General features: G+C 42.8%; 1 protein-coding gene and 1 non-coding gene across 6 annotated transcripts in view; both read left to right on the top strand.

Moving 5' to 3' along the window:
- SPAG9 (sperm associated antigen 9) overlaps positions 1-25,284 on the top strand; it is a 161,974-nt gene that overhangs the window by 12,281 nt on the left and 124,409 nt on the right. The window lies entirely within an intron of this gene.
- On the top strand, positions 9,079-9,182 carry LOC112610497. The gene has a single exon (XR_003116392.1). It is a non-coding gene; the product is annotated as a small nucleolar RNA U13 (small nucleolar RNA).

Below are 25,284 nucleotides of genomic sequence, written 5' to 3' on the forward strand. Positions count from 1 at the left end.
TTTTTTTTTTTTTTGAGACGGAGTCTCGCTCTGTCACCCAGGCTGGACTGCAGTGGCCGGATCTCAGCTCACTGCAAGCTCCGCCTCCCGGGTTCACGCCATTCTCCGGCCTCAGCCTCCCGAGTAGCTGGGACTACAGGCGCCCGCCACCTCGCCCGGCTAGTTTTTTGTATTTCTTAATAGAGACGGGGTTTCACCGTGTTAGCCAGGATGGTCTCGATCTCCTGACCTCGTGATCCGCCCGTCTCGGCCTCCCAAAGTGCTGGGATTACAGGCTTGAGCCACCGCGCCCGGCCACCCGGCCTTTTTTTTTTTTAAAAAAAAATTAAGATGAAGTCTTGCTCTGTTGCCCAGACTGGAGTGCAGTGGCTTGATCTCGGATCACTGCAACCTCCACCTCCCAGTTTCAGGTGATTTTCCCACCTCAGCTTCCTGAGTAGCTGGGATTACAGGCACCTACCACCACACCTGGCTAATTTTTGTATTTTTGGTAGAGACAAGGTTTCACCATGTTGGCAGGCTGATCTTGAATTCCTGACCTCAGGTGATCCACCTGCCTTGGCCTCGCAAAGTGCTGGGATTACAGGCGTGAGCCACCGCGCCTGGCAGAGCAAGACACTGTTCTAAGCCCTGGGGATGTAGCCACTAATGAAACAGACAGGGAAGGTAGCCCATGTTTTCTTGGAGTTCACATTGCAATAAACAATAAGCAAACCAGTTAATTACAGATGGTGATAGATGCCATGCAGGAAATAAACAGGGTGATGGGATAAAGACTAGAATGGCAGGCACTTTATTTTACTTAAAATTTTTTTTAAATTTTATTTTTCTTATCTATTTATTTTGAGACACGGTCTTGCTCTGTCACCCAGGCTGGTGTGCAGTGGAGTAAGTGATCATAGCTCACTGCAGCCTCGAATTCCTGGGCTCTAATGATTCTCTTACCTCAACCTCCTAAGTAGCTGGGACTACAGGTGTATGCCATCATGCCCAGCTAGTGTGTGTGTGTGTGCGCGTTTGTAGAGTCGGGGGGAATCTTGCTGTGTTGCCCAGGATGGCCTCGAACTCCTGGCCTCAAGTGATCCTCCTGCCTCTGCTTCCCAAAGTGCTGGTATTACAGACATGAACCACTGCGCCCGGCCATAATTTTAGTTTTTTTAACCAAGCAAGCAGCAGTGAAGAGGTAGGCACTTTAGATGGAATAAACAAGTTAATAAAGGTTAAGCTTTAAGTGTTTATTCAAGCTACTGGGGAATAAAAGGGAAGAAAAAAAGGTTAAGCTGCTCTTGCAGCAAATAATTCATTTCATCTTATAAGGTAATTATTTAGATCTGAAACTTTAGATACTTATTTAGATTGTCTTCTACTCATTCTTAAACATTCAGAAAAGTTCTCATAAATACCTTTCTTGTTTTCTATCTTATTCCTTCTCATACTTGATGTCTCAGCAGTGTTTTTTGGCTACTTCTTCCTCTGAGAAACATTATATTTAGGTTTTTTGACTTTGAAATTCCTTGGCTTTCCTCTTACCTACCTGACCATTCTGTGGATTCCTCTTACTCAGATGAATGTTGTACTCCTGGGCATTTTTTCTAAGGTCCTCTATTTCCAGGGGTTCAATTTACCGTTTGTTGATTATTCCAAAATGTTTAACCCATTCATCTAACAGATATTATTTATTTACTTATTTATTTATTTTTGAGATGGGGTTTCACTCTTGTTGCCCAAGCTGGAGTGCAATGGCATGATCTCACCTCACCATCACCTCCACCTCCTGGGTTCAAGCGATTCTCCTGTCTCAGCTCTGAGTAGCTGGGATTACAGGCATGTGCCACCACACCTGGCTAATTTTGTATTTTTAGTGGAGATGGGGTTTCTCCATTTTGGTCAGGCTGGTCTTGAACTTGGTGACCTTGTGTGATCCGTCTGCCTCAGACTCCCAAAGTGCTAGAATTACAGGTGTGAGCCACCACGCCCGGCCTTACAGATACTTTCATTGAGTGCCAACTATGTGCCTGATACTGTGCCCATTGGGCATACAGTGGTGAGTAAAACAGACAAGGTCCTTCTCTCATGGAACTGATAGCCTGCTAAGAACTTTAAGGCCAGATCTGTCTCTGGAGTTTCAGATTCGTCTTATGATTGTTTACTCATGGAACTGATAGCCTGCTAAGAACTTTAAGGCCAGATCTCTCTCTGGAGTTTCACATTCATCTTATGATTGTTTACCAGGCGTGAATATCTCCCAACGTGTCCAAAACTGAACTTATCTCCCAAATCTGGTTCTCTTTTGTTCCCTATCTTCTTGAATGATACTACCATCTACCTGGCCAGAAATCAGGTTACCATCCCTAACTCTTCCTCATTCCCATTGCTACTTTCTTTTGTTTTCAACTTTTAAATATTGCTGCAATCTCATTACTTTCTAAATCCATTTATACTACTCTGGTACAGGCCACCAATATCTCTCACCCTGAATGCAAACTCCATAGACCTGGAAGTTTGTCATTCACCACTATATCCCAGTACCTAGCACATAGAAAGTGCCAGGGAAATTTTTCTGAATAGATGAATGGACAACTAAAACTAGTCCATAACTGATTTTTCTGCTTCCAGTATGGCCAACCTGTAAACCGCCCATCTCTCCAAAATGGAAATCTGATCAGATCATTCCACAAGCCCTTAATGGCTTTTTCTCGAATTCCTGGGCTCAAGTGGTCCTCTCACTTCAGCTTCTCAAAAGGCTGAGAATACAGATGTGAGGCACACGTGCCTAGCCAGTTGCTCTTTCTAAAGCTCTTGAAAATGACTTAAGTTCCTAACATACAAGACCTTGTGATCTGGCTGCCCCAATCTTGTCAGTTTCATCTGTTTCTTTTTGAGCCATACTGAACATTTTGAGTTTGGTTTGCAAAAAGTATTCTCTCTCTAGGCCTTCCTAAAAGCTATTCCTTTGCTTTGCACTCACTTTCTCTTCTTTTCTGTTGCCTAATTTTATTTATCTTTCAGATTTCAATTCTGGAAAGCCTTAACAATCGAGTGTGGATTGGGCACATTTTGTATCCTTCCACAGCTTACAGTCCTCTTGCCTTCTTATAACACTTTCAATGCTATGTCAAAGTAACCTATTGCTTTTATTCTCCCACCAACTAAGATGCAGTAGATAATTAACAGAAATTTGTTGGTTGGATGGATGACTATGCTAAAGGTCAGATTGCTAAGACTAACCATTTCAAGTTCTCTTTGTGCATTCAAATTATTGTTCTTACTTCTGGTGCCAAGTTATGCTAAAACTTCCAAAAAGTTTTTCAATAAGTCCTTTCACTTTTGCATATACAGAAAAACTATGACTTCTCCTGGATATAATTATTTCAGACTTATTTCAGACACTTTACTTACATTGTTATACTAGTCTATAAATATTTATGCATTTAAAAAATCTAAATGTTAAGATCATTGGAATTACTTTCAGAAGTATTGTAGGAATTCAAGGTGGGTATAGTGACACACGCCTGAAGTCCCAGCTACTCAAAAGAGATTGAGCCCAGGAATTCAAGGCCAGCTGGGCAACATAGCAAGACCCCATCTCTAAAAATAATAGTGATAATATTAATAATGCCGGGTACAGTGGCTCATGCTTGTAATCCCAGCACTTTGGGAGGCCAAGACGGGCAGTACATCTGAGGTCAGGAGTTCGAGACCAGCCTGGCCAACGTGGTAAAACCCCATCTGTACTAAAAATACAAAAAATTAGCCAGGTGTGGTGATGTACACCTGTAATCCCAGCTACTGGGGAGGCTGAGGCGTGAGAATCACTTGAACCTAGGCGGTGGAGATTGCAGTGAACAAAGGTCATACCACTGCACTGCAGCCTGGGTGACACAGTGAGACTCCACCTCAAAAAAAAAAAAAATTTTCATACAAATGAAGATTGAGTGCCAAAACTTAATTTTAACTCTTTGTTTAGTCTCTTATGTTAGACATTTCTATTTTTTTTCTTTCTTTCTTTTTTTTTTTTTTTTTGTAGACAAAGTCTCACGCTGTCACCCAGGCTGGATAACAGGCTGGAAGAGTCGTGATCTCAGCTCACTGTAACCTCTGGCCCTTAGGTTCAAGCGATTCTCGTGCCTCAGACTTCCAAGTAGCTGGGACTACCGGCGTGTGCCACCATGCCTGGCTAATTTTTTGTATTTTAGTATTTTGTATTTTTTGTGTTTTAGAGACAGGGTTTCACCATGTTACCCATTCTGGTATCAAATTCCTGAGCTTGGGCAGTTCGCCCACCTTGGCCTCTCAAGGTGCTAGGATTACAAATGTGAACCACCGTGCATGGCCCACGTTAGACCTTTCTAATCAGGATTCAGCAGTACCTTAGAGTAACAGATAAAATGGTTAGTAAAATAACATTTATTTCTGAAGAAAACATTTGTTCTAAAGAAAAATAAACAATTATTTTTTGGGGTATTGAAATCCATATTGGTTAAAAGCCTCTGCTAGACTGTTATGGTATAGGCCAGGCGCAGTGGCTTATGCCTGTAATCTCAGCACTTTGGGAGGCCAGGGATGGCGGATCACCTGAGGTCAGGAGTTTGAGACCAGCCTGGCCAACATGGTGAAACCCTGTCTCTACTAAAAATACAAAAAATTAGCCAGGCATGGTGGTAGGCGCCTGTAATCCCAACTACTCTGGAGGCTGAGACAGGAGAATCGCTTGAACCTGGGAGGCGGAGGTTGCAGTGAGCTGAGGTTGAGCCATTGCACTCCAGCCTGGGCAGCAATATTGAAACTCCACCCCCCCCCGCCCCCCCCCAAAAAAAGACTATTATGGTATAAATCAAATTTCTGTTTTTAATTGTGAGCTTCTCAATTTGAATTTTCTTTCAGTTACCTGTTCTAGCCTAGCCACGTCTTGTTACTGCTACCTGTCAGAAACAAATACCTTTTTTGTTTGTTTTCTATTTTTATTTTTTGCCAGGCATCAGATAATGGCAAAACAAATACCTTTTTAAAGGTTAAGCGGGTTTTTCAAAGTGTAGGATCAAACCAGACTTTTGTAAAACCAGAAGGGTAATTTTTTTTTTTTTTTTGAGACAGAATTTTACTGTGTCGCTCAGGCTGAAGTGCAGTGGCGCGATCTTGGCTCACTGTAACCTCTGCCTCCCAGATTCAAGCGATTCTCCTGCCTCAGCCTCCCGAGTAGCTGGTACTACAGTTGCGTGCCACTAAGCCCAGCTAATTTTTGTTTTTTTTTTTTGTTTTTGTTTTTTTTTTTTTACGGTGAGACGGAGTCTCGCTGTGTCGCCCAGGCTGGAGTGCAGTGGCGCGATCTCGGCTCACTGCAAGCTCCGCCTCCCAGGTTCAGGCCATTCTCCCGCCTCAGCCTCCGAGTAGCTGGGACTACAGGCGCCCGCCACCACGCCCGGCTAGTTTTTTGTATTTTTAGTAGAGACGGGGTTTCACCATGTTAGCCAGGATGGTCTCGATCTCCTGACCTCGTGATCCACCCGCCTCGGCCTCCCAAAGTGCTGGGATTACAGGCTTGAGCCACTGCGCCCGGCCCCTAATTTTTGTATTTTTAGTAGAGATGATGGTTCACCATGTTGGCCAGGATGGTCTCGATCTCTTGACCTCGTGATCCGCCTGCCTTGGCCTCCCAAAGTGCTGGGATTATAGGCATGAGCCATCGTGCCCAGCCCGTAAGGGTAACTTTAAAAAAAAAATGATTGCCTGGCTGGGCGCGGTGGCTCAAGCCTGTAATCCCAGCACTTTGGGAGGCCGAGACAGGCGGATCACGAGGTCAGGAGATCGAGACCATCCTGGCTAACACGGTGAAACCCGTCTCTACTAAAAATACAAAAAAACTAGCCGGGTGAGGTGGCGGGCGCCTGTAGTCCCAGCTACTCGGGAGGCTGAGGCAGGAGAATGGCATAAACCTGGGAGACAGAGCTTGCAGTGAGCTGAGATCCGGCCACTGTACTCCAGCCTGGGTAGCAGAGTGAGACTCTGTCTCAAAAAAAAAAAAAAAAAAGATTGCCTATGGTTTCTGTATGAAAATAGTCCACTTGAACTTGTTTGATGTGATTTGGGACACATTTGGCAGAAATTATACACTCATTTTTGGCTTTGTTTAGTTTTAACTTTTTTTTTTTTTTTTTTTTTTTGAGACAGAGTCTCGCTCTGTCGCCCAGGCTGGAGTGCAGTGGCGCGATCTCAGCTCACTGCAAGCTCCGCCTCCCGTGTTCACCCCATTCTCCTGCCTCAGCCTCCCGAGTAGCTGGGACTACAGGCGCCGCCACCACACCCGGCTAGTTTTTTGTATTTTTAGTAGAGACGGGGTTTCACCGTGTTAGCCAGGATGGTCTGGATCTCCTGACCTCGTGATCCGCCCGTCTCGGCCTCCCAAAGTGCTGGGATTACAGACGTGAGCCACCGCGCCCAGCCTAACTTTTTTTTTTTTAGATGGAGTTTTGCTCTTGTTACCCAGGCTGGAGTACAATGGCATGATCTTGGCTTACTGCAACCTCTGCCCCCCGGGTTCAAGTGATTCTCTTGCCTCAGCCTCCCAATTAGCTAGGATTACAGGCATGTGCCACCATGCCTGGCTAATTTTGTATTTTTAGTAGAGACAGGATTTCTCCATGTTGGTCATGCTGGTCTCGAACTCCTGACCTCAGGTGATCCTCCCGCCTTGGCCTCCTAAAGTGCCCGAGTACAGGTGTGAGCCACTGCACCTAGCCTTTTTTTTTTTTTTTTTGAAGACAGGGTCTCTCTGTCCTAGACTGGAGTACAGTGGCATGATTATGGCTCACTGCAGCCTTGACTTCCAGTCTCCTGTGATCCTTCTACCTCAGCCTCCCAAGTAGCAGGTACGACAGGCACTGTCACAAGTATTATAGGCATCAGGCCAGACACCACCATGTCCAGCTACTTTTTGTATTTTTTGTAGAGACAGAGTCTCACCATGTTGCCCAAGCTGATCTGAAACTTCTGGGCTCAAGCAGTCTGCCCACCTTGGCCTCCCAAAGTGCTGGGATTATAGGCATGAGCCACTGTGCCCGACCCTAGTTTTAACTCTTTAAAAAATACTTTTATCTTGAGTTAGGAATTCAGTCTGTAATTGGCTCAGTTTTAACCATCCTTAACCTAGCCAAGGGCCAGGAATTAAACAGACTTCTAAACAGCCAAATTAAATGTCTCAAGCATTAAAGTTTGTTACCTTGACATACTGAAGAAGCATTTAAGGGCGAAGTGCTTATTTACCCTTATTTTATTTAATTTTTTATTTTTCTTTTTGGAGACAGAGTCTTGCTCTGTTGCTCGGGCTGGAGTGCAGTGGCACAATCTCGGCTCATTGCAACTCCTGCCTCCCAGGTTCAAGTGATTCTCTTGCCTCAGGCTCCTGGGTAGCTGGAATTACAGGCACCTTCCACAATGCCTGGCTAATTTTTTTTTATTTTTAGTAGAGACAGGGTTTTGCCTTTTTGCCCAGGCTAGTCTCGAACTCCTGACCTCAGGTGATCCACCTTCCTCGGCCTACCAAAGTGCTGGGATTACAGGCATGAGCCACCACACCCGGCCGGTTCTTTTTTAAGGTAACAATTTCTAGTGAATTTTTTTTTATTATTAATAGAAGAATATTTTCATAACAGAGTCAAGTGTTGAAGCAAAAACCACAGTGTCAGGATTAAAGATCTGTAAATTAAAGTCAGAAATATAAGATGTTGGCCATATACCTACAGAAGCACAAAACTGCATAACAAAGTAAAGCATCACTTGACTGATGTAGCAAACATAGCACAGGTAGAGCATTCCTCATCTGAAAATCTGAAATCTGAAATGCTTCAAAATCTGAAACTTTTTGAGTGCTGAGATGATGTCACAAGTTACTTTGAACATACTACTTTTTCACTGTTTTTTTTTTTCCTTTTTTTTTTATTTTTGAGACAGAGTTTTGCTCTTATTGCCCAGGCTGGAGTGCAATGGCGCTATCTCGGCTCACCGCAACCTCCACCTCCTGGGTTCAAGCAGTTCTCCTGCCTCAGCCTCCCAAGTAGCTGGGATTACAGGCTTGCGCCACCATGCCTGGCTGATTTTGTATTTTTAGTGGAGAGAGGGTTTCTCCATGTTGTTCAGGCTGGGCTCAAACTCCCAATTTCAGGTGATCTGCCTACCTTGGTCTCCCAAAGTGTTGGGATTACAGGCGTGAGCCACCACACCCGGCCACTTTTCCACTGTATTAATGGTACATCATATTCTTTTTTTTTGAAATGGAGTCTCACTGTCACCCAGCCTGGAGTGCAGTGGCGTGATCGCAGCTCACTGCAGCCTCTGCCTCCTGGGTTCAAGCAATTCTCCTGCCTCAGCCTCCCCAGTAGCTGGGACTACAGGCACACGCCACCACACTTGGGTAATTTTTGTATTTTTAGTGGAGACCGGGTTTCACCATTTTGGCCAGGATGGTCTTGATCTCCTGAGCTTGTGATCCGCCCGCCTTGGCTTCCCAAGTCGCTGGGATTACTGGTGTGAGCCACCGTGCCTGGCCCAAGGTAGCCAATTCTTTAAACCCATCTAGCCGGGCACAGTGGCTCATGACTGTAATCCCAGCACTTTGGGAGGCCGAGGTAGGCGGATCACCTGAGGTCAGAAGTTTGAGGCCAGCCTGGCCAACACAGAGAAACCCCGTCTCTACTAAAAATATAGAAAATTAGTCTGGCGTGGTGGTGGATGCCTGTAATCTCAGCTACTGGGGAGGCTGAGGCAGGAAAATTGGTTGAACCCTGGAGGCGGAGGTTGCAGTAAGCCGAGATCACACCACTGCGCTCCAACCTGGGCAACAAGAGCAAAACTCCGTCTCAAAAAAAAAAAAGAAAAACCCATCTACCCCCATAGGCTTGTGAGACTCTGGGTGGAAGAAGTGCTGCTAGACAGGGCCTGTGTGTTTGGAAAACAATCTCTCAGAGCGTTTGTGATTATAACTGCCTCACTCTTCCCTCTAATTCAGAAACCATTGCTTAAGAGTGGGAAAAAAAACCCATTAACTGTCTTTCTTCTGCTGTCACACCAAAAACAATCAGCTTGCTCTTTTTGTAGTTCATGAGCATGATGATTGGGTGTTCATGCAGGTGTGTGAGATATGCCACCCTTGAACCTTGTTACAACATTGGCACATTACCCATCAGACCTGAAAAAAAAAAAAACGTAGAAGACTTATGTGACCAAATGTGTGGGGGAGGGCAGGTGCGGTGGCTCATGCCTATAATCCCAGCACTTCGGGAGGCTGAGGCAGATGGATTGCTTGAGCCCCGCCTGAGCAACATGATGAAATCCCATCTCTATAAAAAATACAAAAATTAACTGAGCGTGTTGGCATGTGCCTGTAGTCCCAGCTGCTTGGAAGGCTGAGGCAGGAGGATTGCTTGAGCCCTGAAGGTCAAGGTTGCGGTGAGCTGGGATTGTGTCACCTGCACTCCAGCCCAGGCAACAGAATGAGACCCTATCTTAAAAAGCAAACAAATAAAAAATATGGGAGTGGTTTTCCCTACCAGCAAGCAATCAGTTCTGTATCAGGTACCAGCTAGGTGTCATCTACCTTAATTCTGACACTGTCTACTTGGAGATAGTGTCAGATCCCACAGTTTGAGGGCTCAGTCCCCAAGACCACCGCCAACACTTATGCCAATCTCAAGACTCAGGTTATTTTACCTGTGCTTCTGACCAACCTGCCATATATATATATGTACATATATGTGTGTGTGTGTGTGTGTGTGTGTAATATAGATACTATAATTTGTTTTCTTTTTTTTTTTTTTTTTGAGACGGAGTCTGGCTCTGTCGCCCGGGCTGGAGTGCAGTGGCCGGATCTCAGCTCACTGCAAGCTCTGCCTCCCGGGTTTACGCCATTCTCCTGCCTCAGCCTCCCGAGTAGCTGGGACTACAGGCGCCCGCCACCTTGCCCGGCTAGTTTTTTGTATTTTTTAGTAGAGACGGGGTTTCACCGTGTTAGCCAGGATGGTCTCGATCTTCTGACCTCGTGATCCGCCCGTCTCGGCCTCCCAAAGTGCTAGGATTACAGGCTTGAGCCACCGCGCCCGGCCTAATTTGTTTTCTTCATGAGATGAGGGTCTTGCTGTGTTGCCCAGGCTGATCTTGAATTCCTGGGTGCAAGCTGTCTTCCTGCCTCAGCCTCTGAATCACTGGGATTACAGTTATGTACCACCTTGCCCAGCTACTGTCTTTTATTTCTGATGAATCCTCTGTGTCCAGTACAGTCTCCAACTGGCTATAAACTGGGGTTCCCACAACCCCCGTCCTCAGGTTCAGTTGATTTACTGAGTGGTTCACAGAACCTGGGGAAACACTTATGTTTACTGTTACAAAGGATGTAGATGAAAAGATCCATAAAGCAAGGTATGGGGTTAGTGGTGCAGAGCTTCCATGCCCTCCCTGTGCATGTCACCCTGCAGGAACCTCCGTGTGTTCAGCTATTTGGAAGATCTCTCAACCTTGTTCTTTTGAGTTTTTATGGAGTCGTCACTACGTAGGTATGAAACCATTGGCCATTGGTGATCAACTTCACCTTCAGCCCCTTTCCCCTCAGCCCTTTTCCCCTCCCGGGAGGTTGTGTGGGATGGGCTGAAAGTCCTAACCCTCTAATTATGCTTTTGGTCTTTCCAATGACCAGCTCCCATCCTTAAGCTACTACATAGGGGCTGCCAGCCATGAATCTACTCATTAACATACAAAAAGACATCTCTCTGGAAATTCTAAGGATTTTAGGAATTATATGTTAGGAAACTGGGTCAGAGACCACATATGTATTTCACAATATGACACTGTTACATTCTTATATAATCTTGCATTTTATTTTTTTATCTGTTGATCTGTCCATGTTGATATACATATGCATCTAATTCTTTCCTTTTAACTGCTGTGTATTCTATCACATGACTATACCACTATCCATCTTCATTACCACATTATATATTACAGACGTTGTTGCAGTAACATTTGGTGCATGTGTAAGATCTTCTCAAAGGTATATATTTTAGAAATAGGATGCCAGGTTTTAGGATATATATTTGTAAAATTAACTGGATACGGTAACATTGCTTGTCAAAGGAGTGCAGTGATTTATATTCCTATCAGTAGTAGAAAAGACTTCTCATTTTCCTATATCTTTACCAACACTTTACTTTTCTCTCTTCTCTTCTCTTTTTTTGAGACAGAATATTGCTCTGTCACCCAGACCGGAGTGCAGTGGAGCAATCTTGGCTCACTGCAACCTCTGCCTCCTGGGTTCAAGCAATTCTGCTGCCTCAGCCTCCCAAGTAGCTGGGATTACAAGCACACGCCTCCTCCATGTCTGGCTAGTTTTTGTGTTTTTAGTAGAGTTCGGATTTTACCATGTTCTCCAGGCTGGTCTTGAACTCTTGACCTCAAGTGATCCACCCACCTCAGCCTCCCAAAGTTCTGGGATTACAGATGTGAAACCACCTTATATATATGTATACACACACACACACACATATATATAACTATACATGTGTATACATATATATCACTATATATATATCACTATGTATGTATATAATTTTTTTTCCTTTTTTGGAGACGGAGTCTCACTCTGTCGCCCAGGCTGGGGTGCAGTGGCACGACCTTAGCTCACTGCAGCCTCCACCTCCCAGGTTCAAGTGATCCTCCTGCCTCAGCCTCCCGACTAGTTGGGACTACAGGCATGCGCCACCATGCCTGGCTAATTTTTGTATTTTTAGTAGAGAAGGGGTTTCATCGTTTCTTGACTTTTGGCTAAGATCAAGTGAGATGGAGTTTCACCATGTTAGTCAGGCTGGTCTTGAACTCCTGACCTCATGATCTGCCCCTTCAGCCTCCCGAAATGCTGGGATTACAGACATGAGCCACCGTGCCGCCACTTTTTTTTTTTTTTTTTTTTAAGACGAAGTCTCACTCTGTCCTCCAGGCTGGAGTGCAGTGGTGAGATCTCGGCTGTCTGTAAGCTCTGCCTCCTGTGTTCATGCCATTCTCCTGCCTCAGCCTCCTGGTAGCTGGGAGTACAGGCACCCGCCAACCACACCCGGCAAATTTTTTTTTGTATTTTTAATAGAGACGGGGTTTCACAGTGTTAGCCAGGATGGTCTTGATCTCCTGACCTTGTGATCTGCCCGCCTCGGCCTCCCAAAGTGCTGGGATTACAGGTGTGAGCCACTGCGCCTCGCCTGGCTGCCACTTCTTATTTTTATTTGCTTTTGTCAGATCACTAGTGTGCTTGAGCATGTTTTACATTTACTGGTGATTCTACTTTTCTGCGAATTGCCTATTCAGTTTTATTCACTGATAACTGGCAACAAACTATGTCTGGAAGTATATAGCTATATATTTTTAATGGTTTTATAGTATTCCATTATAGGATCATCACTTAGGTGAAAAGGATCATTATTCGGGGATCTGGAGTTTAAAAGAGACTTAAGAGATATATTATCCAAATGTAATGTATGAACCTTGTTTGGATCATGAGTGTAAAAACATTTATGAGACAACCTGGAAAACTGGATATTCCTTATTATATCATTAGGGGTTGGGAAATGATGCTATTTCAATCCATTTATTCCTTCAACATTTATCAGCTAAATTTTCTTGTAAAGGAAACTTCCCCTCATCAACTGTTTGGTTACCCTAAGGTATAGTTTGTATATAAGAAAGACAAAAAGTGCTGGATTCGTCAATTCATACTTTAATAATTTCCAAGTGTTCTTTCTTGTTTTGCTTCTCTCCTCACTACTTTTAAAAATAGCATACTATTCTGGTTTCATGGGAGCAATGACTTTTCTGTGGTCCCTGAGTGTATTAATTATAGTTTTCATTTGTTTCCTGTTTTGTCTGTTTCTTCAGAGTCCCATTTTCATTTCTTATAGTTTTGGTTTCTCTCTTTCAGGCTAGAACTTAAAGTGCCTTATAATTCTTAATTATCTCTTCATGTTTTAAAAGTGAGGCACTAAAAAAGGAGGGTTGGAAGCTTTGTGTGCCTGAATACAGTTTACTGCCTCTTGGGAACCCAGATTTCAGTATCCCATGGTCCTTTCGTAGAGACATTTGAGTTTTTCCAGAGAAGGATAATCTCTTTGAGGGGTGGCTGGTGGAGTGGTAGGTAAGCCTAGTTATCTACATTATTGCAACCTGGGTGAAGGCAGGAAGGAGGCCCTATTACTGTTTTTAGTATGTAGACTTCAGACTTTCATGTAATTTCACTTGTCATTTGGCACCTGCCTGGCTGTGCCTAGAATGTTCCTAGTCTAAAATCTCTGGTTCAGTTTATTCAGAAGACAAACCTCTTATTTCCTATGTAGTTGAGCAAGGAAGGCCACCTGGCCACTCTGCTATGGGACTGTTTACTTACTAGGAATATTACTAACTAGTGATTTTAGACTTCCACTGAACTCTCCTGTTTTCATTCCCATCATCACATACCACACCAGTTTTCTATTACATATTTTCCATAGTATGAATCTATTATAATTTTCTTATCTACTGTCTGTTGATAGACATTTAAGTTATCTTCCAGTTTTGAACTGTTACATATAGCCCTTCAGTGAATGTCTTTGTACATGCCCCTTTCTGCATATTTGCTTTTTAATGGCAGGAAAAACTTTTCATATTAAACACTACTGATACTTTTATTCCAGTTTGTTTTAAACTTTTTTAAAATTTATTTTTATTTTTTGTTTTTTAAAAAGAAAAGGGGTTTTGCTGTTTTGCCCAGGCTGCTCTCAACTTCCTGAGCTCAAGCAGTCTGCCCACCTCAGCCTCCCAAAGTGCTGGGATTACAGGCATGAGCCGCTTTGCCTGGCCAACTTTTTTTTTTTTTTTACAGAAATATCCAAACATTGAAGATTAGAGAGAATAGTAGAATATATATGAACTCCCATATACCCATCATTCAACTTCAACAGTTACCAACAATATGCCAGTATTTTTTCTTTAGAAAAAAAAAAGAGACATTTGCTCGCTCTGTAGCCCAGGCTGTCATGCAGTGGTGTGATCATAGCTCACTGCAGCTTAGAACTCCTGGGCTAAAGCAGTCCTCCCAGTTTAGCTTCCTGAGTAGCTAGAACTACAGGTGTCTGCCACCATGTCCAGCTAAATTTTTCTTTTTCTTTTTTGTGGAGATGAGGGTCTCTCTGTGTTCCTCAGGCTGTTCTCAAACTCTTGGCCTCAAGTGATCTTCCCACCTTGGCCTCCCATAGCACTGAGATTACAGGCATGAGCCACTGTGCCTGGCCAAGCCAATGTTTTTTTCACCTGTGCTTCCCTACCTCCCTTCAGCATTTTCACCATAATATTAAGGCAGACAAGACTATATCATTGTATCCTTAGGAGATAGGGCTGTTTAACAAATACAGAAACCACAACATCAGTATCACATCTAAAATTTATAAACAATTGCTCTTTAATAAATTTAATACTTAATAAGTGTTCACATTTCCCTAATTGTCTCACAAATGTAGTTTTGTAGTTGGTTGTTTTCAATCAGTATCTAAACAAGAGAGTCTACACATTTATACTGGATTCAATATGTCTCAAGTTTCTCTTTATATATAGTGGTTCTTTTTTTCTTTTTTCCCCACTTGACGTTTATTGTAGAAGAAACCAAATTATTTGTGTTAAAATTTTTTCACATTTTGGACTTGGGAGGATTACATCCCTTGAGTGTTATTTAATATGGTCTTCAATCCTGTCTTATTTCTTAAAAGAAATTACATTTAAAAACAATTACATTTAACTAATTGTTTAATATAATATCTTGATGGACACTTAATAAGTCAGCCTTTTATTTGATATTATTTTTTAGACAAGTTCTGTAGTCAAAGTATTTAAATGGGTATTCTTTTTCTTTTCTTTTTTCTTCTGCATCTTTATTCCAACAAGCAACAACCTCTAGGGAATTTTTTTTTTTTTAACTTTGGGAGCTTGTCTTTTCAAAGTATTCATTTGTTTTTCCCCAGAACAGTGGGGCAAAACAGTCCCTATAAGCCATCTGGACTTGAAAGCATTTTGCTTCATCACAAAGCTTACTCTTTTTAGATCCTGACATAAGTCTGTATTGTCCACTGATTTTTTTTTTTTTTAAACAATGTCTAGTTGCTCCCAGGAGAGTTGTCTGAAGTCACTTCAGTGTTGTTGCTGGCCTGTTAGTTATTGAAAGGGGAGAGGGGTATTTAGTGAAGATGTGTTATTATACATGCTGAAAAAGCTCATTCACAGGCCCTTAATGCCCCTAGCCTTTAAAAAGAAAAGTATTTATGTGTGTGAGAAAAACAGAGAAAAGGGGAAGAGTATGTGTATTTTATACCAACATACCTGAGTGATCTGACAAATTCTTGTGCTGAGAAGGCTCGCTGGAATTTCCAGGAGTAATATGGTTTTATAATTTGCAAAAAAAAAAAAAACAAAACAAAACCCAAAAAACAAACAAATAAAAAAAACCCTGCCCCTCTCCTGCCACGATTTTGCTCTTGGCCTAACTCTATCATGATTATTCTAAGGTTTGCCAAGTGTAGCAGAGGGTGACCAACTTTATAAAGTCATGCCGCTGGCAATCAATTAAGTCACATTAAATCAGTAATGAGTATCCTAGACTTTTTATGAGCATTCATTTCCTTTTTTTTTTTTTTTTGGATACCAAGTCTTGATCTGTCGCCCAGGCTCGAGTGCAGTGGCTCATTCTCAGCTCACTGCAATCTCTGCCTCCTGGGCTTGGTGATCCCTTCCCACCGCAGCCTCTGAGTAGCTGGGACTACAGGTGCACACCACTACACCAGGCTAATATTCATGTTTTTCGTGGAGACAAGGTTTCATTATGTTGCCCCAGCTGGCGTCGAACTCCTGAGCTTGAGTGATCAGCCCTCCTTGGCCTCCCAAAGTGCTGGGATTATACAAGCTTGAGGCACCATGCCTGGCCTGTGCTTTTTCTTGTTCACGTATATAATTTCAGTGTGGTTACATCATATACAGACTTGAACTATGTGATTGTTAAAAGTTTCGTTTCCTATTCAGAGTTTGAAATGTTACCTTTTCATTTCAGAAAGTCTTCAGAAATCCTGTTATATGCAAACCTGACTGAGCTGTAAACCAATGTTGTGCTGTTATCCTATGTTGGTATTACCTAGGCAGTAACAGAAATATCAGTTGTCTCTTATCAGCCTTAACCTCAAATTAGGTGACTGTTGAATTATGCAAGATCTTTTGCAAATCCATCTTTTTTATAAAATGCAATTACCCATGTTTAAGACCTTTCATCTGTTAAATTTCAATCAGTAGAACACAGGGCTCTCTTGTAACCTATTACATTTCCCAGTACCATGGAATATTTAAAACAGGAGGGGCTCAAGTTGTGTTTTGAAAAGATGGATGGATGAATGTAATCTTTTTTTTTTTTTTTTTTGAGATGGAGTCTTGCTCTGTTGCCCAGGCTGGAGTGCAGTGGCGGGATCTCGGCTCACTGCAATCTCCGCCTCCCAAGTTCAAGCAATTCTCCTGCCTCAGCCTCCCCAGTATCTGGGATTACAGGCACTTGCCACCATACCTGGCTAATTTTTGTATTTTTAGTAGAGATGGGGTTTCACTGTGTTGGCCAGGCTGGTCTTGAACTCCTTACCTCATGATCTGCCCGCCTCTGCCTCCCAAAAGTGCTGGGATTACAGGCTTGAGCCACCGCGGAACCTTATTTGTCTTTTTACTCCCTTAGTGAATCAGAGAGATTCTCAACTTATTCTTTGGTTTATAGTTTACCTTTACATTGACTCAAATTTTAATAGTGAGTTGTAGTTACCTGGGCATGCCATGATCTTTAGACCTTTGCATGTGCTGTGTGACCTCTGCCTGGAATGTCTTTATCTCAGTAAAAGTTTTACACAAGCCATTCCTTTTAGAGTAAGCTAAAATTACTTCTCTCTTTTTAAAAAAATAGTATATATGGCCGGGCGCGGTGGCTCACACCTGTAATCCAGCACTTTGGGAGGCTGAAGCAGGTGGATCACCTGAGGTCAGGAGTTCGAGACCAGCCTGGCCAACATGGCGAAACCCTGTCTTCTACTAAAAATACAAAAAACAGCTGGGCGTGGTGGTGGGCACCTGTAGTCCCAGCCACTCGGGAGGCTGAGGCAGGGAGAATTGCTTGAATCCGGTAGGCAGATTGCAGTGAGTCGAGATCATGCCACTACATTCCAGCCTGGGTCACAGAGTGAGACTCCGTATCAAAAAAAAAAAAAAAAAAAGTGTATATATATATATAATGAAAAAGTATATGTATACATATATACTTATATATATTGTGATTATATATATAATTTTATTTTATTTCAATAGTTTTTGGGTAACAGGTAGTTTTTGGTTACATGGATAAGTTCTTTAGTGATGATTTCCAAGATTTGGGTGCGCCTGTCGACTTCCTTTTTTTTTTTCTTTTTGTGAGACAGAGTTTCGCTCTTGTTGCCTAGGCTGGAGTGCAATGGCACAATCTCAGCTCACTGCAACCTCTACCTCTTGGGTTCAAGTGATTCTCTTGCCTCAGCCTCCTGAGTAGCTGGAATTACAGGCGCCCACCACCAGGCCCAGCTAATTTTTGTATTTTTAGTAGAGGCAGGGCTTCACCATGTTGGCTAGGCTGGTCTCGAACTCCTGACCTCAGGTAATCCGCCTGCCTCGGCCTCCCAAAGTGCTGGGATTATAGGTATGAGCCACCGCGTCCCCGATTTCTCTCTCTCTGTGTGTGTGTGTGTGTGTGTGTGTGTGTTTTGTTGTTGTTGTTTTTGAGACAGAATCTCCCTCTTGCTCACGCTGGAGTGCAGTGGCACGATCTCGGCTCACTGCAACCTCTGCCTCCCGGGTTCAAGCGATTCTCCTGCCTCAACCTCCTGAGTAGCTGGGACTACAGACGCATGCCACCACACCTGGCTAATTTTAGTATTTTTCATAGATACAGGGTTGCACCATGTTGGCCAGAGTGGTCTCCATCTCTTAACCTTGTGACCCACCCGCCTCGGCCTCCCAAAGTGCTGGGATTACAAGTGTGAGCCACTGTGGCCCCTCCACCTTTTTTTTTTCTTTTTGAGACGGAGTCTCACTCTGTTGCCCAGGCTGGAGTGCAGTGGTGTGATCTCGGCTCACTGCAAGCTCCATTGACCAGGTTCACACCATTCTCCTGCCTCAGCCTCCCAAGTAGCTGGGACTACAGGCTCCCACCACCACGTCCGGCTAATTTTTTTGTATTTTTAGTAGAAACAGGGTTTCACCGTGTTAGCCAGGATGGTCCTGACCTCCTGACCTCGTGATCCGCCCTCGGCCTCCCAAAGTGCTGAGATTACAGGCATGAGCCACCGCACCTGGCCCCGACTTCTCTTTTTTAAAGTAGATTTAGTCACTTCTTCCTCTCTGCTTTCATTATAGCACTTAGCATGTTACATTGTCAATGTTTATGGTACGTCTTTGATGGCTCTCATACAGTGAGTACTCCTATTGGATGGGTGGGCAAAGAGTTTTAGTTTTATATTTAACATGTTATTTTATCTAAGAATAAATCTTATGAATGACATGACCTAGTTTATAGTAAATGTCGTCATACTGCCTAACTGCCTAACATATGGAGAATAGGCATTGTGAATAGGTGTGTGGCTTAACTATTACAACAACTTTTTCCTAGTCTCTTAACTATGACAGTTTTTTCTTTGACTACAAAGTGACGGACTGGGATGTTTCCTATTTTTATGTTATCTCAGTTAGTTTGTGTGTTAAGTGGAAATTCTAGAAGTAGAAAGCAGATATGTTTCTTTGAAGTAAATCAAGAAAGCTTTAAAAAGAGGATCAGGGCCGGGCATGGTTGCTCATGCCTATAATCCCAGCATTTTGGGAGGCTGAGGCAGGAGGATCGCTTGAGCTCAGGAGTTCGAGACCAGGCTGGGCAACATGGTGAGACCTTGTCTCTACTAAAAATAAGAGATAAAAAAAATTTAGCTGGGTATAGTGGCACGTGCCTGTAGTCCCAGCTACTCAGAAGGCTGAGGTGGGAGGATCACTTGAGCCCAGGAACTTGAGGCTGCAGTGAGCCATGATTGCACCACTTCACTTCCAGCCTGGATGACAGAACAACACTTCATCTCTAAAAAATAAATAAATAAAAATTAAAAATTAAATTAATAAAGAAGGTCAGCAATGCTTGTACTATACAAATCGAGTAATTAGGTTCAGCAGAACTCACGTGCTACCAGCCCAACTAAGATCTCTGAATGTAGAAGGGAAGCAGAAAGCCCTATTGGAGAACTTTCTTTTTAGTGTAACCCATGCCACTTATTGCCTAAGTATTTTATTGATAGTATGAAAAGGTTAGGTATAGAGAGAAAGAAACTATTCTCATTACTTCCCTTATGCTATACTTCCAACCCTCATCCAGGAAAAAAGAGGACTCTTATTAGGACCATGAATCCAAACCTTTTTCTGCCAAGAGCTGTGTTTTGGCATCTGTTTGAATTTCATGACACCGTCTCTGTTTCTATTCCAGTTTTCTCATTCTTAAATTCTTATATCAATATTTCCCACTTTCACATGGTTGCTAATTGCTATATAGAGCTACGCCATTTCTGAAGTATTTTTGTAATTATGAGTGTTCCGCTTTCTGAGCTATTCCACCTTACAGCAACTTTTGTTCATGAGGTTACCTATATTGTCAGTGATATTTCTCAAAACAATGGCCCAAAACTAGACTATTTGATGGATATTTTTCTTAGATAGCAATTTAGAAACTTCCAGTGACTTGTTACTTTTTCTTGATTCTTGATTCTTTTTTTTTTTTTTTAAATTCTTTTTTTTTTTGAGACGGAGTCTCGCTCTGTCACCCAGGCTGGAGTGCAGTGGCCGGATCTCGGCTCACAGCAAGCTCCGCCTCCCGGGTTCACGCCATTCTCCTGCCTCAGCCTCCCGAGTAGCTGGGACTACAGGCGCCCGCCACCTCGCCCGGCTAGTTTTTTGTATTTTTTAGTAGAGACGGGGTTTCACCGTGTTAGCCAGGATGGTCTCGATCTCCTGACCTCGTGATCTGCCTGTCTCGGCCTCCCAAAGTGCTGGGATTACAGGCTTGAGCCACCGCGCCCGGCCATTCTTGATTATTCTTTGAAAGTTAACATTATATTTATCCTACTAGGCTTTCAATGCCCTGTGTAAGCTCTTAAGGATGTCTTACCAGAACTGAGGAATATTTATTTTAGATGCATATTAATTATTAGCATTTTACTTTTTATTTTATTATTTTATTTATTTATTTTTTGAGATGGAGTCTCACTGTCACCCAGGCAGGAGTGCAGTGGCTCCATCTTGGCTCACTGCAACCTCTGCCACCCAGGTTCAAGCAATTCTCCTGCGTCAGCCTCCCGAGTAGCTGGGATTACACACACCTGCCACCATGCCCAGCTAATTTTTGTATTTTTAGTAGAGACTGAGTTTCATCTTGGCCAGGTTGGTCTTGAACTCCTGACCACCCACCTTGGCCTCCCAAAGTGCTGGGATTACAGGCGTGAGCCACCGTGCTGGCCATTTTAGTTTATTTTATTTTTGGAGACAGAGTCTTGCTCCATCGCCCAGGCTGAAGTGAAGTGGTGGGATGTCGGCTCATTGCAGCCTCCACCTCCTGGGTTCAAGATATTCTTGTGCCTCAGCCTCCTGAGTAGCTAGGACTACAGGCACATGCCACCACGCCTAGCTAATTTTTTTTTTTAATCATGTTTTTAGTAGAGATGGGGTTTCACCATGTTGCTCAGGCTGGTCTCAAACTCCTAAGCTCAGGGAATCTGTCCACTTCAGCGTCCCAAAGTGCTAGGAGTACACGGATGAGCCACTGCACATGGCTGTGATTAGCATTTTAAATGAGGATGGCAACTGTATGTTTCCAAACCAAGACTCAATACACATTTAAAATTGGGATTTTCAGCCGGGTGTGGTGGCTCACACCTGTAATCCCAGCACTTTGGGAGGCCGAGGCAAGCAGATCACCTGAGGTCAGGAGTTTGAGACCAGCCCGGCCAATATGGTGAAACCCTGTCTCTACCAAAAATACAAAAATTAGCTGAGTGTGGTGGCACATGCCTGTAGTTACAGCTACTCCAGAGCCTGAAGCACGAGAACTGCTTGAACCCAAGGGGTGGAGGTTGCAGTGAGCTGAGATTGCACCACTGCACTCCATCCTGGGCAACAGAGTGAGACTCTCTGTCTCAAAAATAATAATAATAATAATAAAATAAAATAAAATTGGGATTTTCAAGACAAAAAATTATTTCTACAAAATCAACATCAACAATGTTTATAAATGGGGAAGAATCCTGCTTGATTTCTTTTAGAATTTGAAGATGCACTGATGAATGTATATAGCTTTGAGTTTTAAATATTTATCTTTGTGGGTATAAGATCTGTTTTCACAATATACTCAGAAGAGTTTATGATTCCAAGAAGTTTAAGATCTGCTTGGAACAAGAAAGGAGAAAATGTACATACATTTGTGAAAGACAGCATTCCATTTTGTAATCTCTAAGTTTATCTGTTTTAATTTGTTTGAAGGAAAGGACTCAAAGTGTGTATTTGCTTTGGGATATTTTTTTTATTGCTCGTACTTTCCTATGTAAGGAAACTAAAGAAATGAGATTTCTCTTTGGAGATAATAGCCTTGCCAATCCAAGACCTATCACATCACTTAAAAAAAATCTCTTTTCTCTCTGCCATATTTATTTAAAGTGATATAGATAAAAAGCCTCAGTAATCATAATAAAACGTGAAAAATTCTGAAGCTTGAATCATCTAGGTAGGTCTTTTTGGAATTGTCATATTCTGTGGTATCCATCTTCTGAAGCTGAACTTTGTCGCTAAGCAACAAAGCAGATGTGAAATTGTGTGTCCCTTATGAGGTGTCTCCTATTAGGCAGAAAGAAGTTGTAAATAAGCAAAATAGTGGTAAAATTGTTTGGTAGCAGTTTAGTAGCACAGCATCTTCATAATGCTGTATGCTTTTTAAAATAGCATTTTATCCATAGCACAAAAAATGCCTAAGATAAGAATTTCTGGGCTGGGTGTGGTGGCTCATGCCTGTAATCCCAGCTCGGCCTCTCAAAGTGCTAGAATCACCTGAGGTCAAGGGTTCGAGACCAGCCTCACCAACTTGGTGAAACCACACCTCTACTAAAAATACCAAAATTAGCCAGGCATGGTGGCTTATGCCTGTAATCCCAGCTTCTTGGGAGGCTGAGGCACGAGAATTGCTTGAACCTGGGAGGTGGAGGCTGCAGTGAGCCGAGATCATGCCACTGTACTCCAGCCTGGACAACAGAGCCAGACTGCATCCCAAAAAAACCCAAACAAACAAAAAAGCAAAATAGTGGTAAAATTTTTTGTTAGCAGTTTAATAGCACAGCATCTGAAGTGTTTCTTGGTAAACATAATGCTGTATGTTCTTTAAAACAGCATTTTATCCATAACACAAGAGGTGCCTAATATAAGAATTTCTGGACTGGGTACAGTGACTCATGCCTGTAATCCCAGCACTTTGGGAGGCCAAGACAGGCAGATCACTTGATGTCAGGAGTTCGAGACCATCCTGGTCAACATGGTGAAACCCTGTCTCTACCAAAAATACAAAAAAACAATTAGCCAGGCATGGTAGCCCATGTCTGTGATCCCAGCCACTCAGAGGCTGAGGCAGGAGTATTGCTTAAAGCCAGGAGATGAAGGTTGCAGTTAGCTGAGATGGCATCACTGCACTCCAACCTGGGTGACAGAGCAAGACTCCATCTAAAAAAAAAATTGTTTCTTTTTGGTTACTTTCCCAGATATAGTAGTTAAGTTAGCCAAGGGAGCATCATTTTCAAAGCAGGCCAAAAAATAATAATTACGTTTTCCTATTAATTGTTAGTCTTTGCTTATATATCCAGGTAAAATGTTGAAATAACTTACTCAGACTTCATAGTTTCTGCTTTTCTGTTTAATGTAACCTTATATCATCTGCTTGCATTCAGTTGTAGCCAGTGAACACTTGGAAGGCAGGGCTAGTTGGATACTCATAGTCATGTTCCCTGTGCCTGGTACATAGTAAGTAGTCAGTAGATGTTTCTTGAATGAATGAATGAATGATTTATTAGTTTGCCTCTTTTCCTATATTTACTGTAACCTTTACTTTTCTTATATATGGTCATCTTGAATATTCTGAAAAATAAACAATAACTTGATTTCCCCAGAAGTCCCACAAATATGAAATGTTTTCATAGAAACGTATAGCTTAGAGGTGCTAAACTTGGGGTTTGTGGAAGGAACTACAGTGTCTCTAAGCCCCCTGAGAAAAATAGGTGGCATTTGACATGGGTGGGGGCATTTTTTCTAGGGAAATATGGTACATAGATGGATCAAATTTCCAAATTGGTCTTTGGACCCCCTAATGATTAAGAACCAATGTTACAGAGTTTGTGGGTTCCAAGCTTCAAAGATCAGGAAAGTTAAACATGGTGGCTCACACGTGTAGTCCCAGCTACTCTGGAGGCTGAGGCAGGAGTGTTGCTTAAGCCCAGGAGTCTGAGGCCAGCAGTTCAGCAGTTGTAGACCAGCCTGGCAACATAGTGAGACCTACATCTTAAAAAAAAAAAAAAGAGGCTGGGTGTGGTGGCTCATGCTTGTAATCCCAGCACTTTGGGAGGCCGAGGTGGGTGGATCACTGAGGTCAGGAGTTTGAGACTGGTGCCTGGCCAACATGGTGAAACCCCGTCTCTACTAAAAATATACAAAAATTAACTGGGTGCGGTTGTGGGCTCTTGTAGTCCCAGCTGTGCGGGAAGCTGAGGCAGGAGAATCACTTGAATCCGGGAGGCAGAGATTACAGTGAGCTGAGATGGTACCAGTGCACTCTGGCCTGGGGGACACAGTGAAACTCAGTCTCAAAAAAAAGAAAACCAACTCAAGCTTATGTAAAAAAGGAATTTATTGGATTTTGTAACTGAAAAAAAACAAAAAACACTGGGAAAATTCTGGCTCCAGGAATCCTGGGTACAAATAGTATCTTGAATTAAAGTTTTTCTCCCCCTTGCTCTTTTTCTCTATATTGGCTTTAGTCTCAGGCCTGCTCTTCTCTATGCTGGAAAAAGATGTCAGTCTGCAGCCTAGGCCTGCTAGGTTTTTAGAGAGGACTCTGATCAGTCTGGTTCAAGTCCTGTGCCCACCTCTAGGGAGATGGAGTCATCACCAATCAAATTACATGGACTGAATATAATTAGTATGAAACTGGAGAGAGAAAGTTCCCCAAAGGAATGTAATGTGTGTAGACGAAAAAACAAAACAAAACAAAACAACAACAACCCAGTGTCCTCTGCAGTGATTGAAAAGTTTGAGGACAGTCAAAATAGGTAATAGACTGACAATTTCACATTAAAACTAGGATATATTGTAGTGATACCGAAGTTTTTGGTGAATTATAAATTTTTCTATAAGTGTTTCAGTTTTTTTAACTTGGAAAAATTTCTTCATTTACTCATTTGTTTAACAAATATTTGAGAACCCGCTATCATCATTCTTTGCACTGGGTATACAGCAGTGAACAAAACAAAAATTCCTGACTTCATGGAACCCACGTTCTAGTGAGGACAGACAAGTAATAAGTAACATCAATTACTAAAATAGCATGTCGGATGAGTTTAAGTACTCTAAAGAAAATAAACAGGGAGGAGAGATAGGGAGTAGGTATCACAGTCTTTTTTTTTTTTTTCGAGACAGAGTCTCGCTCTGTTGCCCAGGCTAGAACGCAATGCAGTGGCACGATCTAGGCTCACTGCAACCTCCACCTCCTGGATTCAAGCAATTCTCCTGTCTCAGCTTCCTGAGTAGCTGGAATTACAGGCGTGTACCACCATGCATGGCTAATTTTTGTATTTTTAGTAGAAATGGGGTTTCAGTGTTGGTCAGGCTGGTCTCAAACTCCTGACCTTAAGTGATCCACCTGCCTTGGCCTCGCAAAGTGCTAGGATTACAGGCATGAGCCACTGTGCCTGGCCTGGTATCGCAGTTTTAAATAGGATGGCCAAGGAAGACTTCACCAAGAAGGTGACATTTGAACAAAGATGTGAAGGAAGTAAGTAGAGAGCAAGCCGTTTGGATATCTGGAAGAAGAAAATTCTAGGTAGTGGGAAGCAAGTGCTAAGGCTTGAAGTGTTGGAGGAACTGCATGGAGACTGGAATCAGAATGGGAAGGAGAGGAGG

This window comes from Theropithecus gelada, chromosome 16 (genome assembly GCF_003255815.1).
Source record: "Theropithecus gelada isolate Dixy chromosome 16, Tgel_1.0, whole genome shotgun sequence".
Lineage (NCBI taxonomy): Eukaryota > Metazoa > Chordata > Mammalia > Primates > Cercopithecidae > Theropithecus > Theropithecus gelada.